Consider the following 16,609-nt stretch of genomic DNA (forward strand, 5'->3'; position numbering starts at 1 on the left):
CTCCTAATTCGTAACATACCCATATCTGTTTTATCATTTCCTCACCTCTATTTGTCCTGTTTCTTTTAATTAGATTGTAAGCTCTATTGAGCAGGGACTGTCTCTTCCATGTTCAGCGTGCAGTGCTGCATATGTCTAGCAATGCTATAGAAATGAGAAGTAATAAGATATAATCTAAGGGGATAATTCAATAACTGAGCACCTCAGGTTGGGTTCTAAAATGGCCAGGTTCGTTATTGGTAAACCTGAAGTTAGGCTCAATCATACCAGGTCAATGAATGGCATGAATGATATATATATATATAAATCATTTTTAAAACTTTCAATAAGTGTAACATAAGATACAATCATTATATCCTTTAACATCACTTAATATACCATCAAAGTTTAATTCACATCAAATATCCTTCCCCCCTTATACCCAACAATTGTTCTTAAGCATAATAAATCATAAAATATTCCCTCCCCCTCCCCACCCTGGACGTGTATGAACAAAGGGAGATAATAATATTCATTCTGTACCATATTTTGTTAATGGCTCCCAAACATCCCTAAATTTCTTAAAATGCCCCTGCTGTATGGCTATTACCCGCTCCATTTTAAAGATTTGGCATAACGAATTCCACCCAAAATTATAATTCAGCCGATCCCAATTTTTCATAATTTGCTGCATGGCAACCCCTGTCATGATGAGCAAAAGTTTATTATTATTAGAAGAGATTTGACTCTTCGCTCTCATGGAAGTACCAAATAACAAATAATATAATAAATAATGCCACCGGATTTTCCAGTAGATTATTCACTTGGCCCCAAATGGATTTCCAAAAACTAAGTATCATTGGACAATAGAATAGTAAATGATCTAATGTCCCAGCTTCGAGATGACAGTGCCAACATCTATCAGACTTAGAGCTATCGAAGTTCTGTAAATGAACTGGGGTCCAAACTGCTCTATGTAAGAAAAAAACGCCGTACATCTCATCCTCCAAGCCCAAATTCGTGGCCATTGAGATGCAGTAATTTGCACCTCGGTGTTCCATGCTATGTGTGCTGCTGATAGTATTTGAGACACCCCCATGCCCCTCCTATGCTCTGCCTCTGTGCAGTTACATGGTAAAGCACTTGCATTCTACCTATAGAAGAGTGCACAGGTGACCATATTCTGTGCACGTATGAGTGTGAGATTCATGTAATTCAGCGTGGATTTAGCACACGCTAAATCAATGCATGTACTAACTGCTAATGCATCCATAGGCTAACATGCATGCGTTAGCGTTTAAAATGTGTTTAGCATGCACTAATATTTTGCACACACTAAAAAGCTTAGCGCACCTTTGTAAAACAGGGGAGGCTAGTGTCCGCACCTCGAGACTCGTGGAAGTGCATGACACGTCGAAGTCGGGAAGGGGTAAATCGTGGACCTCGCGGACCTTAACTGCACGTCCTTAAAAATCTTCATTTATTGACAACTGAGGTTTCAGATTTCATGTCTGCAGGTCCGCGTTTTAGCCCCTCATTGCACCGCTGTAAATGTTGCCGTTTCTGACCCCACATATCTGTGCTGACAGTCTTATTAATAATAATTAATTTGAGGACACACTCTGCTATGGCTTGGTAAAAGAAGGCCTTAGTTATAAATAATTTCTGCAAATCAAAAGTGGCTTTTCAGCCTTGCTTTCACAGAGGTTTAATTCTTCTGTCTGTGAGCAATTTAGCATAAGCAGTAAGGTCTTGCTCTCCCTCTTGCACCACTGTTGCTGTTTTGGGTGATAAAATATGGAATAGACACATGCTAAAATGAGGGGAAAGGGACAGGGCATTTTGTTCTGTGGAGTGCAGGTGGAGGAGGAAAAGCAAGCATCCTTTCTCTTGTTAGCATCCCTGTAGTGAACTAAAGCATTTGCACCCTCTGCTGGCTGGAAGTGATATTGCACATTTAACAGTGAGGCAAGGCCTTGTGGAGAATTCTGAGGCAGCTCCCATCATTATGTTTTATTGCTGCTGCTGTTGTCTTTTGTTTTGTTATTCTGCCTCTCTACCAAGCTTGTGACAAAAAGGAGGACATGGATGGGGAGAAAAGCTGTATGCTAGAAGGACAATGGAAGAAGAAGAGAATACATTTGGAAGTACCCACTCCTTGAGGATATCCCAATGAAACATGTGTGCTCTGAGTAATGCCTTGGTAATGCGAAAGATGTAGTATGTGCTCTCATATGCAGACAATATCTTTTTATTATGTCCAACACTACATATTTTTTTCTGACTTTCAATTTACTACAAAGCAATATTTGTATGGTTGATACTTGCACAAATAAATTCCTTGAATTGAATAAACAAGAAAACTAAGGTGGTTTGTTTTCTGAATTATGATTTGATTCCACAGTAAAACTTTGCATTAAACACCGGAGAAATTCTTCAGATAGATAATAAATCTAAGGTTTTAGGAATTATCCTCAATTCAAAATGGTCTAGGGAAGATCAATAAATTCACTCATAAAAAGTTTTTTTTTTCTTTCAAATTGCGACAGTTAAGGGCTAAACAATCTTCTTGGAATTCTTCCAGTTTTAGGATTATTTCTCAGGCAATGTTATTACCCTTTGAGGAAAGGCTAAAGCTGTTAGGTCTCTTCAGCTTGGAGAAGGGACAGCTTGGGGGGGGGGGGGGGGATATATTAGAGATCTATAAAATAATGAGTGGAGTGGAAAAGGTAGATGTGAATCACTTGTTCGCTCTTTCCAAAAATGCTAGGAGCATGTGATGAAGCTACTAAGTAGTAGATTTAAAACAAACTGGAGAACATATTTCTTCAAACAAAGTGTAATTAAATTCTGGAATTCATTGCCGGAGAATATGGTGAAATCAGCTTAGCAGGGTTTAAAAAAGGTTTGGATAATTTTCTAAAAGATAAGTCCACTGCTTATTCTTAGGATAAGTAGCATAACATCTTTTTTTACTACTTAGGATCTAGCTAGGTACTGGGGACCTGGGTTGGCCACTGTTGGAAACAGGACACTGGGCTTGATGGACTTTCAATCTGTCCCAGTATGGCAATTCTTATGTTCTTACCTTATCCTGGGTTGTTGCAACTTCTTATAGAAGGGTTTTGCAATAAAATCATTAAGAAAAAATTACAAGTTGCTTCAGAATACTGCAGCAAGATTGGTTTGTTGAGTAAAATATTTGATAGTTTCTCCCCCTTTGAGGGATCCTGATTGGTTTCTAAACTTTGTCAGCATAGAATCCAATAGGATTAACAACCTACTGCCAGATTTTGAGTAGTTGCAAGGATTTATGGTCTATACATATGTGCCTATTGTCCTGCACCATATGCCTGGAATAAACTGCCTGACTTGATATGTCAAACTCCGTCTCTGGCAGTCTTCAAATCCAGACTCAAAGCCCACTTCTCTGAAGCTGCTTTCAGGTCCAAACTGAGCACCAATATCTGTCTTCTCATTCCCTCTGTAAATCCCCCACCCGAGCACCTTCTTGTCCAGTTTGTCTGTCTTGACTAGATTGTAAGCTCTTTTCAGCAGGGACTGTCTCTTCTATGTTTCGAAGTACAGCGCTGCGTATGTCTAGTAGCGCTATAGGAATGATTAGTAGTCAGGGAAAGAGATTTGGATTTGATCTACCACATGGACTAGGTGTATTAAGTGACTTGCCCAAGGTCACAAAGAGCAGCGCAGGGTAGTAATAGCCATCATTCAAGCTTTATTTAAAATTTGATTAATCGCTAAACTAAAAAAGCGCCATTAGTCATCACTGAAGAGTTTTCTTTGCAGAGATGCATTTGAGACTGGACATACTTAGATATGAACCACCCCCCAATTTCTCAAGTCACACAAGTCAAAATATTGCCATTTACAACTTAAGCCTCAATCTGGCCGCTTTTTAACCCTTTACCCTATTGTTATTAGCCCTCTCTAACTAAACTAAACCTTAGGTTTGTATACTGCACCATCTCCACAAGCGTAGAGCTCGGCACGGTTTACAGGGTGTTCTTTTTCTTTAAATTTCTAGCGCTACCCCTACTTCCCTGAGTTTCAAGTAAGTTAAGGTCGATGTCTGTCTTTATGTGCTCCTTTCCCCCGATTTTTATTATGCAATTGCATAGAAATTTTTAATAAAACTTGGATTTATATATCAAAGTATAAAGGTTGGAATAGTTTACTGACTCAGATTAGACCATCTGGCTCTTATTATCTTTTAAGTAAACACCTAAAAACATATTTATTTGATAAACAGCTTCAGACTTTTTTATTGATTGATGATGCAAATCTCTCTGATTGTTAAACTTCTTTATTGCATACCCATCACATCATTTCTTCTGCTAGAAACTCCCCAACTCTAAGATATTACATTACATTAGTGACTTTTATTCCGCCATTACCTTGCGGTTCAAGGCGGATTACATAAGAGGTTATCTGGACATTTCCAGGAGAGTTACAAAGTAGAGCGGGTTGCTTCAGGGGAGATCTAGACATTGGATCGGGTCATTACAAGCTAAATAATTTGGTTAGAAGGTTGTGGGATCTGGGGGAGATTGAAATGCTTCCTGCGGTGTTAGTTTGTCTTGATGGATTTCTTGACTAGCGGGGTTTTTATTTCGCTTCTGAAAGTTTTGTAGTCTGGTGTCGTGATCGGTAGATTGGAGAGTCGGTGGTCTAGTTTCGCTGCCTGCGTGGCCATTGTACATTTTTTTGCATTTGACACCTCTGATTGGGGGGTGCGTGAATGGTGGCTGGGTTTTCCTTTGCTTGGTTGTACTAGTTCGGATAAGGCGGTTGTTCAAGTAGACTGGGCTGTCTCCATTCATTGCTTTAAATGGTAGACAGTAAAATCTGAATCGTATTCTTGCTTGTATTGGGAGCCAGTGTGAGTCAAGGTATTCGGCGGTGAGATTTCCTATCTGTCTGTCCAAATTAGACTGTAAGCTCTTCTGAGAAGGGACCATCTATTGAATGTTAAATATACAGCGCTGTGTATGCCTTTCAGCAGTACAGAAATTATAAATAGTAGTAATAGTTTTGTAATCCACACTGAATCTTTTGGAGAAATTGCAAACTATAAGACAACCATAGCATAGTCGAACATGTGGTGGACAGTGTCCTGACCCTGCACAGAAAGATATTTGTCAGCTGTCCTTCAGCTCATTTGGATCCATTGTGGCCACCAGTTTAAATATGAATAAATACCACTTTGCTATAGTACCATTCGAAGATGACCAAACCTCCTCTCGCATCCAGGCTCAGACACTCTGTACTTGTTCACACTACTATTGGTTTGTTTTTTCTATTCCCGATTGTATTTAACCTCATGCAATTTTCCAAATTGTCAATAAAAATATTTGAACTAAACAGTTTCCTAGCAGCACACTAGATGGCACCATTACACTTCAAACCTTTCAAGCACAATTCTTCATCAATGTTATTATGGTATCCTCCTAGAGCTTGCAGATATAGCAAATAGTTGGTGAGGCTGCGGGGTGAGGCCAGTGGTGTAGTAATGGGGAGCTGTGGGTGAACCACCCCGGCACCATCTTGGTGGGGGAACTAGCTCCTCTCTGCCTCCACCCCGTACTTCTTTGGCTCTTCGCTGGTACGAGTAGAATCTCCAACCTGCTGCTTGCGCCAGCCTCAACTCTCCCTCTGAAGTCACTTCCTGGTTGAGAGACCAGGAAGTGATGTCAGAAGGCGAGCCAAGGCCAGTGCAGGCAGCGGGTTGGAGATGCTGCTCACTCCAACAAAGAGTTAAAGAGGTACAGGGAGAAAGGAAGGCATGTGCACGGAGGGAAGCAGGGAAGGAGCAAAGGCTGAGAATAGGGGTAGGGCGCCACCATCCCAGGTATCACTGGATGGGACTAGGATGGTATGAGATGAATGATCAGCTCAGCGGCCAATATTCAGAACTTATACCTGTTTTGACTTGGTCTAAGTCAAAACATATAAGTTCCTTCTGGCAAACAGTCAGACCTTTTTGGTTATGGCTGCCAGACGACTAAGTCAAAGTCAGCCCATCTCCTGTCCTATCCACTCCTCCAAAAACACCCCTTTTCGCTCTAGGCGTTCAGAGGCAGAGTAAAGGCCTAAGCTGGTTTTAGATACGTCTAAAACCAGCTTTGATTATCGGTACTTGGACGATCTGTCTTTTTGATCATCCAAGTACTGACAGGCCACTATTTGAACCTTTTTTTTTTTAAACGAGCCCCTGGTACAAATGAAAATCAGCAGGAAAACACTTTTAGCCATGGCAAACTATCACAGTGCATCAGAAACATTGTGCATTAAAACATGTTATAGTCAATTAAAGATACCATCGTGTTTCTCAAAATTCCTATGTGATACAGTCAGTGGGAAAGTATATTTGTTTTTATTTTGAAGGGGTCTATCATAATCACCAATTTGTTATAAGGAAGCAAAACTTTTGGAAAAATTTGTTGTCCAGTGATATTAAGTGGGACAATTACATTACATTAGAGACTTCTATTCCGCCTGTACCTTGCAGTTCTAAGAGGATTACAATTGAAGATGGCTGGACATTTCCAGGAAGTTACAAATTTAAGGAAAGATACATAGAGATGCTAGAATAAGAGATAGGGTTAGATACATAGTGGAGGCTAAGAGGGTGAATTTAAGGAAGTGGAGGCTAAGAGGGTACATTTAAGGAAGGGAGGACATTTGAGGAAACTTGTAGGGAGGGAGGAGATTAGGGTTGGTTATATGGTGGGGTATGCAGGGAGGGGGATGTTATGGAGGAGGGGGGATAAGCGGACAAGATAGTTTCTTTGAATAACAGAGTTTTGATTTCTTTTTGAAAAGATTTAAGGTCACGTGGTTGTCAACAGAATAGAGATGGAGGGGTCTAGCTTCGCCGCCTGCGTTGCTAGGAGGTCATCACTTGCGTTGAATGCCCTTGAGTGGTGGGTAGGAGAATGGGATCTGTGTTCTCCTTAGTCTGGGTGTGAAGTTTCGGTTTAGGCGAATGTTCAGGTAGGTGGGCGCAATTCCATTTATTGCCTTGAATAATAAACAGTAGAATTTGAATTGAATTCGGGCTCGTATTGGTAGCCAGTGTGAGTCTAGGAAGGCATTGGTGATATGGTCAAATTTTCCAAGAGAATAGATCAATCTAAGGGCTGTATTTTGGATGGTCTGTAGCTACTTTATCAAATTTAAGGGACATGGTAAGTAGAGGATGTTGCAATAGTCCACTAGTCCTAGGACAAGGGATTGGACTATGATCTTGTAGTGGTCTCTGTCAAAGAATTTTCTGATTTTACGCAGGTTGCACATGGTGAAAAAAGCTTTTGGGATGATTTTGTTAGCATTCGTTTCCAAATCCAAGACCTACAAATGCACTCACTCGTCTGCCCCTCACTATCTGTCTTCATTTTAAAAAAAACCTCTAGGATCCCCCCTCGCGAGCTCTGCTCAGCTGCTAAGTCCCTCCTATCTGTGCCCTTCTCCTCCTCTGCCAACTCCAGACTCTGTCCCTTCTACCTTGCTGCGCCTTATGCGCCCAGGGCGGTGGTGCCCCTCCCCCGCCCTCATCTCCCCCCTTCGCTCCTTTCCCGCTCCATGGCTATAATCAAAGTGGTTTACATATTATGAGTATATGCAAGTATTTTATCTGTCCCTAGAGGGCTCACAAATCTAAGTTGATTTGTTGCAGCTGTGGCAATGGAGGATTTCGTGATATGATATTGAGAAAGAAAGAGTATTTTCCCCTCACTGTCCACATCAGTGCCTAATGGATCTTGCTAACGAGCCCCCTACCTGCATTTGCTTTGTGTGCTTACTTGTGAAGAAAGTAGTGCAGACCTTTAACTTAAGAACTGCCATGGTGTGTCGGAGCAATGGTTCATGAAGCCCTGCACGCCTTGTTTTGGTTTTCCTAAAACAGGGTTCTGAACCCAGCTGGTCAGGCTTTCAGGATCTCCACAATGATTTGGCATGAACAAATTTGCATGAAAATATATCTCATGCATTTTCGTTGTGGATATCTTGAAAATATGGCTGGTTAAGTATGATTAAGAACTCTTGTCTTAGAATAATGTTATATTATCCTTTTTTTTTATTATTATTAAGCACAACAGCTGAAGCCGTTTTCAGTGAAATATTTTCAATGCAACCACCAGAGGGCAACCTTTCCATTGGAAAATTATAGCTTGAGGCTGCTGCTTATCCCCAGAAGTGGCGGCCTCCCAAGTCATTGATGGTTCTTAATTTCAAAAGCAATTTCCCTGTCTCTGTCTTTTCTAAGTGAGACACTGAAATTTGTGCATAGAAGACACTTAACAGGGTAGATTTTAATCCAGTCTCTGACACTGATTCCTTGGTGCAACCCATGATTCTGTAAGGAAGTTCATGTTTATTAAAATTTGACATCCCCACAATGTACAACAGATCAATGCAGCTTACAAAACAGAATAAAACCAATTAAAATGAGAAATGAATGCCAATATCAGTGCACAGTTAGGGCCAACAGATGTACACTTGTCACTGAGCATAAAACCAATATGATTTTGTGTATCCTAAACTGTTAACCAGCATTTGGATCTACTGCACAGTCATCTAGACTATACTTCCCCCATTCACTCAAGGCTGTGTTTATTATTAATAATTAGTGTTTCAGCCCGTTACATTAACGGGTGCTAGTAAAGCCTCCTTCCCTCACATGTCCCCTATTTTCAGCCTCAGCTCCAGCTCCAAACCCATTTTTACACACACCCCCAGCCCCCTTCTCCCATCTTTTTCCTTTCAGCCCCAGCCCCCTTTTCTTACCAGCAGCATTTCTCTCCCCACTCCACTTCCCTGTGCAGTAGCAGCAGAAGCATACCCTCCCCCTCCATTTTCCTGTGCAGCAGCAACATTTCCCTCCCCCAACCCACTTCTCTGTGCAGCAGCACCTCTTCCATGACCCCCTGTCCTTCCCTGCTCCCCCTGTCCAGCAGCACCTCTTCCCTGCTCCCCTGTCCCTCTTCCCTGCTCCCCATGTCCAGCAGCACCTCTTCCCTGCTCCCCTGGCCCAGCAGCACCTCTTCCCTGCTCCCCCTCACTAGCTTCCAGACTTTGTCCCACCCCCACCCTCCGAAGCCTGCTTGCCTGCCATCCCCATGTGCAGTAGAACTCTCTCTCCCCCCCCATCAGCAGCACCTCTTCCCTGCTCCCCCTATCCAGCAGCACCTCTTCCCTGCTCCCCTGGTCCCTCTTCCCTGCTCCCCCGGTCCAGCAGCACCCTCCCCCACACTGCCTTCCATACTTTGTCCCTCCCATACCCTCCGAAGCCAACCTGCCTGCCAGCCATCCCCCTGTGCAGTAGAACCCTCTCCCCCCCCCCGCCACTATTGCTGCCGTTCAGCCGACCCCACTGACCCTCCCAACCCTCAGTCCAACCAACCAACTTCCTAAATTCTGAGGATTCCTTTGCCACTGGAGCTGAAAAGAGTGTTTTCTTATTTCGTTATGTGCCAATTTACAGAAACGAAATTCTATGTTTTTGACATTGTTTCAGATGATTGATTGGACCATATCCACGTCATTCTCTTCTTGGTTGGGCTGAGAACTTTTCAGTACCCCCCAGTAGTGTAAAGCGTTTCAGTGTCTGGTAACCAGAGCTGAGATTGTGATGTCATAATGCCTCATTCCACCAATAAGAGCCAACCTCATCAGTGATGTCACAATGGCTTGATTGTCCTATACTTGGCTCACTTTTATTACATATGTGGAGGCGCTGAAACGTTCTCCGCACAACCAACCAACTTCCTAAATTCTGAGCGTTATTTGGCCACTGTAGCCGAAAAGAGTGTTTTCTTATTTCGTTATGTGCCAATTTACAGAAACAAAATTCTATGTTTTGACGCTCATAACATTGACAGACTTTTGCCTATGTTGATGTACATGTCAACTATTCTAGTGTATACTTATGCAGGAAATTTAAGAAAAATAAAGTACAATTCTGGAATCTCTCGTGGCACATAGTTTGAGAGACACTGCTCTAGGCCTTCGCCTGCATTCTGTGTTTCTGGCCAGCCCCACCCCAGCAATCCACACACTTGCACAAGAACAGAATTCTCTGGGGTTCCATTCTGCGTAAGATAAAGTCCTTTCTTCAAGGGCTGTCAATTCCCTGGAAACTGATCCTTTGTTAGACTCCATTCGGAGGAGACTTTTGTTTCAAGTTCACATCTGCCGACTTTTTTGGGGTCCATGACCCCATTTTTCAAAGGGTAGATTCAAAACAACACTTCCAACCTGCTCTGTGTTTATTTTCCCAATGACACCATTAAGTCTTCGGAAGATACACTCTCCTTCCCGTAACCCCCGTCTCCCTAAACAATGATGATGTTAACCCATAAAAGCAGTAATTGTTTTATCAAGTCTCTTCACATCGTGTGCCAGAGAACATCAGAGTTCTGTTTATAGACAGACTAAACAAGCCCAGACCTCGTATTATCTTCAGGCTGTGGACAGACGTTCTAATGGATCCACGGAAGGGGTGTTAAAGCCATGGACCAAGGCGGTGACAAATGTACTGTTTGGTGAAGGTCAGATAGTCCCAGTCTGGAAAGAAAAGCTTTTTTTCTCTCTGTATTACAAACCGAGGGGCCCTTTTATTAAACTGCGTTAAACACGACCACACACTTAACATGGGAAAAAGGCCTCCAAAGCAGTTGTTTGCCTCTTAGCACACGTATTTCTTTTGTGGCGGGAATGTGGCACGGGCTGGGAATGGGTGTGGCAGCTTTATCCAGCTACCATGGACACTTTACAAAACTGCAAAAGTGTTTTCTAGCGCCAGCCGGCACGCTGAATGCTCTGCGCTGCTCCTGATGCTCATAGCATAGAGCACGGAGCGTGCCGGCCGGCGCTAAAAAACGCTTTTGTGGTTTTGCAAAAGGAAGGGTTATTTATTCAATTTTCTATACTGTTTTCCCAGGGCAACTCAGGACACTTTACTTTTATTTATTTATTCAGGTACTCAAAGCATTTTTCCCTGTCTGTCCTGGTGGGCTCACAATCTATCTAATGTACCTGGGGCAATGGGGGGATTAAGTGACTTGCCCAGGGTCACAAGGAGCAGCGTGGGTTTGAACCCACAACCTCAGGGTGCTGAGGCTGTAGCTTTAACCACTGTCCCACTCTAGAAATCAAAATGTAGTCAAAGTGAACCAAGTGTAGGACATTCCAGCTATTGTGACATCACTGATGAGGTTGGCTCTTATTGGTGGAATCAGGCATTATGATGTCACAATACCAGCTCTGGTTAACAGAGGCTGAAACTTTTCACACTATTTATTTATTCAGTTTTCTATACTATTCTCCCCAGGGAGCTCAGAACGGTTTACATGAATTTATTCAGGTACTCAAGCATTTTTCCCTGTCTGTCCCGGTGGGCTCACAATCTATCTAATGTACCTGGGGCGATGGGGGGATTAAGTGACTTGCCCAGGGTCACAAGGAGCAGCGTGGGTTTGAACCCACAACCTCAGGGTGCTGAGGCTGTAGCTTTAACCACTGTCCCACTCTAGAAATCAAAATGTAGTCAAAGTGAACCAAGTGTAGGACATTCCAGCTATTGTGACATCACTGATGAGGTTGGCTCTTAAGCATTGGTGGGATGAGGCATTATGACATCACAATCTGAGCTCTGGAATGTTACTACTCTTTGGGTTTCTGCCAGGTATTTGGGACCTGGGTTGGCCACTGTTGGAAACAGGATACTGGGCTTGATGAATGGGAATGGGGACTTGTATATTGCCTTTTTGTGGCTTTGGCATTTCAAAGTGGTGGGCACTGGAGGATTAAGTGACTTGACCAGGGTCACAAGGAACAGCTCCGGGATATAATCTCACAACCTCTGGGTGCAGTGAGCCACAGTCCTTCCTCAAATGGGGAATATGATTGAAGTCTATAAAACCCTGAGTGGTGAAGAACAGGTAAATGTGAATCAATTTTTTTACTCTTTCAAAAATTACAAAGACTATGGGATACTTAATGAACTTATGTGGAAATAGCTTTAAAACAAATAGGAAGAGATTTTTTTTCACTCAAAAACTATTTAAGCTCTGGAACTCATTGCCAGAGGATGTGGTAACAGCAATTAGCATAGCTGGGTTTAAAAGAGCTTTGGACAAGTTCCTGGAGGAAAAGTCCTTAGTCTGCTGTGAAGACAGACATGGGGGGGGGGGGGGGGAGCCTCTGCTTGCTCTGGAATCAGTGGCACGGAATGGTGCTACTACAAGGGGCTGCGGAAATATATTCGGCCCAACCAACAAAGTTGGGGCAGTCTCCATCGAGCGCTTCACACTTGGTCCAGTGATTTTCCACTTTTTTTTTTTTTGTTCTGTCAGAAAAATATAGAATGAAAAAAAGTGGAAAATCACTGGACTAACCCCCTCTTCTACGAAACTGCGATAGCAGTTTTTAGCACGGGGATCCACGCTGCTCCCGACGCTCATAGAGTTCCTATGAGTGTCGGGAGCAGCGCAGGCCATTCATCGCGGCTCACCATGCTGAAAACTGCTATCGCAGTTTCGTAGAAAAGGGGATAAGTGTCTAGACCTCATTGGAGACTCCCCCAGCTTATTGGTTGGCCTGAGAACTTTCCAGCAGCACCTCTTATAACCTGAATTGGCCAACGTTACCGGGCTAACTGGACCATTGTGCACGGTTCCCTCTAAGTCAGTGTCTCTCAAACTGTACGCGGTGTACCCTGAAGAGATTCCGGGTGTGCCATGAGAAATTCCAGAATTTTACTTTGGGGTCTTTTTACCAAGGGACGCTAACCGATTTAGCACGCGCTAAATATTAGTACACGCTATGCACTAACGCGTCCATTATATTCTACGGCCGTGTTAGCGTTTAGCACATGCTAATATTTAGTGCGCATTAAATCGGCTGGCAAGCCTTAGTGAAAGAGGGGGGTTTATTTTTTAAAATTCCCTTCTTAAGTATACACTAGACTAGATGACATGTACTTCGTGTACGCAGGAGTCTGTCAACTTTATGAGCATCTGCGCGCGTAAGGCTATAACCGTCCAGACAAGCATCCTTCTTTGGCATGATTGGTCCTTGAAAACTAATGGCACGTAATTTTAGTTGTATTTTTTTTTTTTTACGCAGCCGTTATCCTAACTTGAGCAACGAAGCAATCGAGGCTTTGTTACCGTTCGGATCTTCTTATCTTTGCGAACTTGGATTTTCAGCTTTGACAGAAATTAAATTGAAAAAAAAAAAAAAAAAGAGAGAGTGACTGCAGATGGTGGATGATGAAATGCGTGTTTGTTTGCTTGTCGACTACCGAGCTGCGTTTTGAGTTCATTTGCACTCAAAAACAAGCACATCCCTCTCATTGATGAGCAATTCTAGTCTATCTGCTTTAGTTTCACCGTTGTTACAATTACCCATATGCTTAAAGAACTTTAAATAAATGACTCTCAAATTTAATTTTTGGTTGATCCTGCAGTTTTATCATTTTAGTGCGCCAGAACTAATAAAGTTTGAGAGACCCTGGCCAGGGCAGGATTAACCAATAGGTCAAGTAGGCGTGTGCCTAGGGCCCGAAATGGTCAGGGGGGCCCGATGAAGGAGGGCATCAACATTGTTTTTTCCAAACGGCAATGGGCCCCTCCAGCATCGATCGGCAACGCGGGCCCCACCCCAATCGGCAACGCAGCCTCCCCCAACGACGGAAAGTAAGACAAGCAAGCAACGCGGGTAAGAAAGGCAACGGGAACTGTAATTGTGCAAGCGGTGCTGCTTGCCCAAAGTTTCCCTTTGACGCAGCTTCCTGTTTCCGCCTGGGCGCATGGTGGGGTGGGGCGGGGCAGGGGGCCCAGTGGACTTGTGTGCCTAGGGGCCCTCGACAAATTAATCCTGCCCTGTTCATGGCCATCTTAGGTTAAATGTTATTTAACCAGCCATAAGATATACCTGGCTGCTCTGAAATATAGTGCTGAATATAGTATGTACACCCATTCACAGGAGTAAATGTATGCAGGTCATTTCAAAGGGCAAGAAATCTCTGTAAATCCATGGAAAAGCTGGGGGTAGCAATTTGCTTGCAGGCTTTAGGCATTTGCAAATGCACCCCTTATACAACAGATACAGAGAAGCTCCGAGGGACACATATCTCTGCCTCCATCACACCCTACTCATCTGGAGCACATCTGGGAATTCCTGGCAGGGTGTTTTGGTGCAATACGGACACTTCCCAAAGTTCAAAGCACGCGACAGTTTCTTTGTTCCCCCTTCTCCCCTCCCCCCCCCCCCCCACCCCACCATGATCTTCTCTCACTAAGATCATGTGATCTCACAAATATAGGAGTCACGCTCTAAATTTCTTATGTCTCTACCTATATATTTCTGTTTTAATCAATAAGGCAAAGTCTAGTGACTACCAGTCCTGGTGAAATGGAATTCTTCCAATTACGCTTAGGTCAAGTAAAATAGCACAAGCAGTGGTAGTGCAAGATTCCCACGCCCCACAGACACACGAGACAGCAACAGCACAGGTAATGGCAGTGCAAGAGTTACACACACACTCAAGCACAGGCATCAGCAATGGAAGATCCCCACTCCCACTACTATTACCGTTACCACCATTTATCACTTCTATAGCGCTAAAAGGCGTACACAGCGCTGTACTTTTTGACACTTCTAGACGGTCCCTGCTCTGAAGAGCTTACAATCTAACTTGGATAGGCAGGCATGACATGTAGGGTTGGGGATTCCGGCTACCCCCCTCCCCGATCCGTCTTTCCATATATGGAACACAGACTGCGTCACCTTCCTGGCCTTCTGCGCATCATAAATGAAGACATAGGCCCTCTTTTACAAAGGCGCCGTAAGTGTTTTAGCGGGCATTTAGCGCACGCTAAGTCAACGCGTCCATAGGATAACATGCACGCGTTAGCGCGTGTTTAGCGCGCGCTAAAAAGCATAGCGCACCTTTGTTAAAAAAAAAAAAAAAAAGGGGGGATAGTTTTTGATCTGTCGAGTTCGGTGTCGACACGCTCCTCTTTCTGTGTAGGGATCCTTTGTGTGTATCCCGTGCATTTTTGATCTCCATCACTGTTTTTGCCTCCACCACCTCCAGAGGGAGGGGCAGTCCAGTGAAAAAGTATTTCCCGACGTTACCCCCTAGGTCTACCACCCCGCAATTTCATATTACGTCTCCCTCTCTGAAATAGATTTGTTTGTAGATTAATACCCTTCAAGTAATTCTTCGCATTTGCGTTACTCCTATGATCGAGGACAGAAGGTGTTTTCGAGAGAGGGAGAGAGCATCATCCACAGATGTTCCACAGAGAAATGGAAGGTTGTCTCTCAGCTCCAGTACGCAATAAATTAGTGGCCCATATGCTTGAAGAAACACCAGCTTTCTCCTTCGCAAAAGATAAATGGGGCTCATATGTGGCCGCATGCTGTGCTTGAAGGTGAAAGTCTACCATGGAGTCCAAAAACGTTTTGTCTATTTCAATCACCATCTTTTCTGGATTTTTTTTTTCCAGAGGGTAAGGCCCTAAGTCTCTGAAATACAGCAGGAAGAAATTCTAAACACCAAACCAAGATTTTAAGGTCAATGCTGTGAGAAAACGTTTGTGAGTCTTCTATGGATTTAGGGCAGAGAAGGGAGGAAAACTCTTCGCCTAGAATGCCCTGATGATAACATGTCCACAGAGTACATTTTGATAAAGTCAGGAATGGTTTGTTTTTTGGGGGTTTTTTTAACCCTCTCAGTAGCCACTTTGCAAGTGGGGCTGACACAAACGGACGATTCAGAACAAAAAGCTGAGTAAATTTTATTTCTGCGCCCCAGACACAAGTGATTTCGATGGGTAGCCAAACTCCAGAGAAATGTTTGGCAGACTTAGGGACCTGTTTATTGAAGCATGGTAACTTTCTGGAGTTGCAAAACTTAGCGTGCAGTTAAGTGCAGAGCCTGTGTGGTAAATTACAGGTCTGCACGGGAACGGGGATCGCGGGAATCCCGTGGGGGACCCGAGGGAATCCCCCCTAATCCACAGGACTCCCATGGGGACCCCCCTCTGGCCCATGGGACTCCCATAGGGCTAGAAGGATTTGGAAGCAGGGTTCGTCCATATAATATAATGGACATGTCAGCCTTAGTAAAAGAGGGGGGTTTATAAGTTAATTACCTGAACAGAAAACAAAAAAGGGTTCCACCAAAGAGATTCCACAAGGAAAACAGCAGCGCAAACACAAAAGAAACTGTGGAACTGATGATCCTGTCAGAAGTAATTGCTGCTTTTTATGGGGGATGGGTGGGGATGAGGTAATTCCTTGTGGGGATGGGTGGGGATGGAGAGGATCCTGACGGGGACGGGTGGGGATGGAGAGGATCCTGGTGGGGACAGGTGGGGACGGAGTGGATCCTGGCGGGGTGGGTGGGGACAGAGAGGATCCTGGCGGGGATGGGTGGGATTTCTGTCCCCGCGCAACTCTCTATGGTAAACGTCAGCTTGGTCAGCATCTGCCCTGCAAACACCACACAGGAAATGCCTCAGCATATAGGGCTCCTTTTACAAAGGTGCGCTGGGGTTGTAACGCACGCAATAGCGCGCGTTAAATTCCTGAGCGC

The sequence above is a fragment of the Geotrypetes seraphini genome, chromosome 13 (genome assembly GCF_902459505.1).
Source record: "Geotrypetes seraphini chromosome 13, aGeoSer1.1, whole genome shotgun sequence".
Classification (NCBI taxonomy): Eukaryota; Metazoa; Chordata; class Amphibia; order Gymnophiona; family Dermophiidae; genus Geotrypetes; species Geotrypetes seraphini.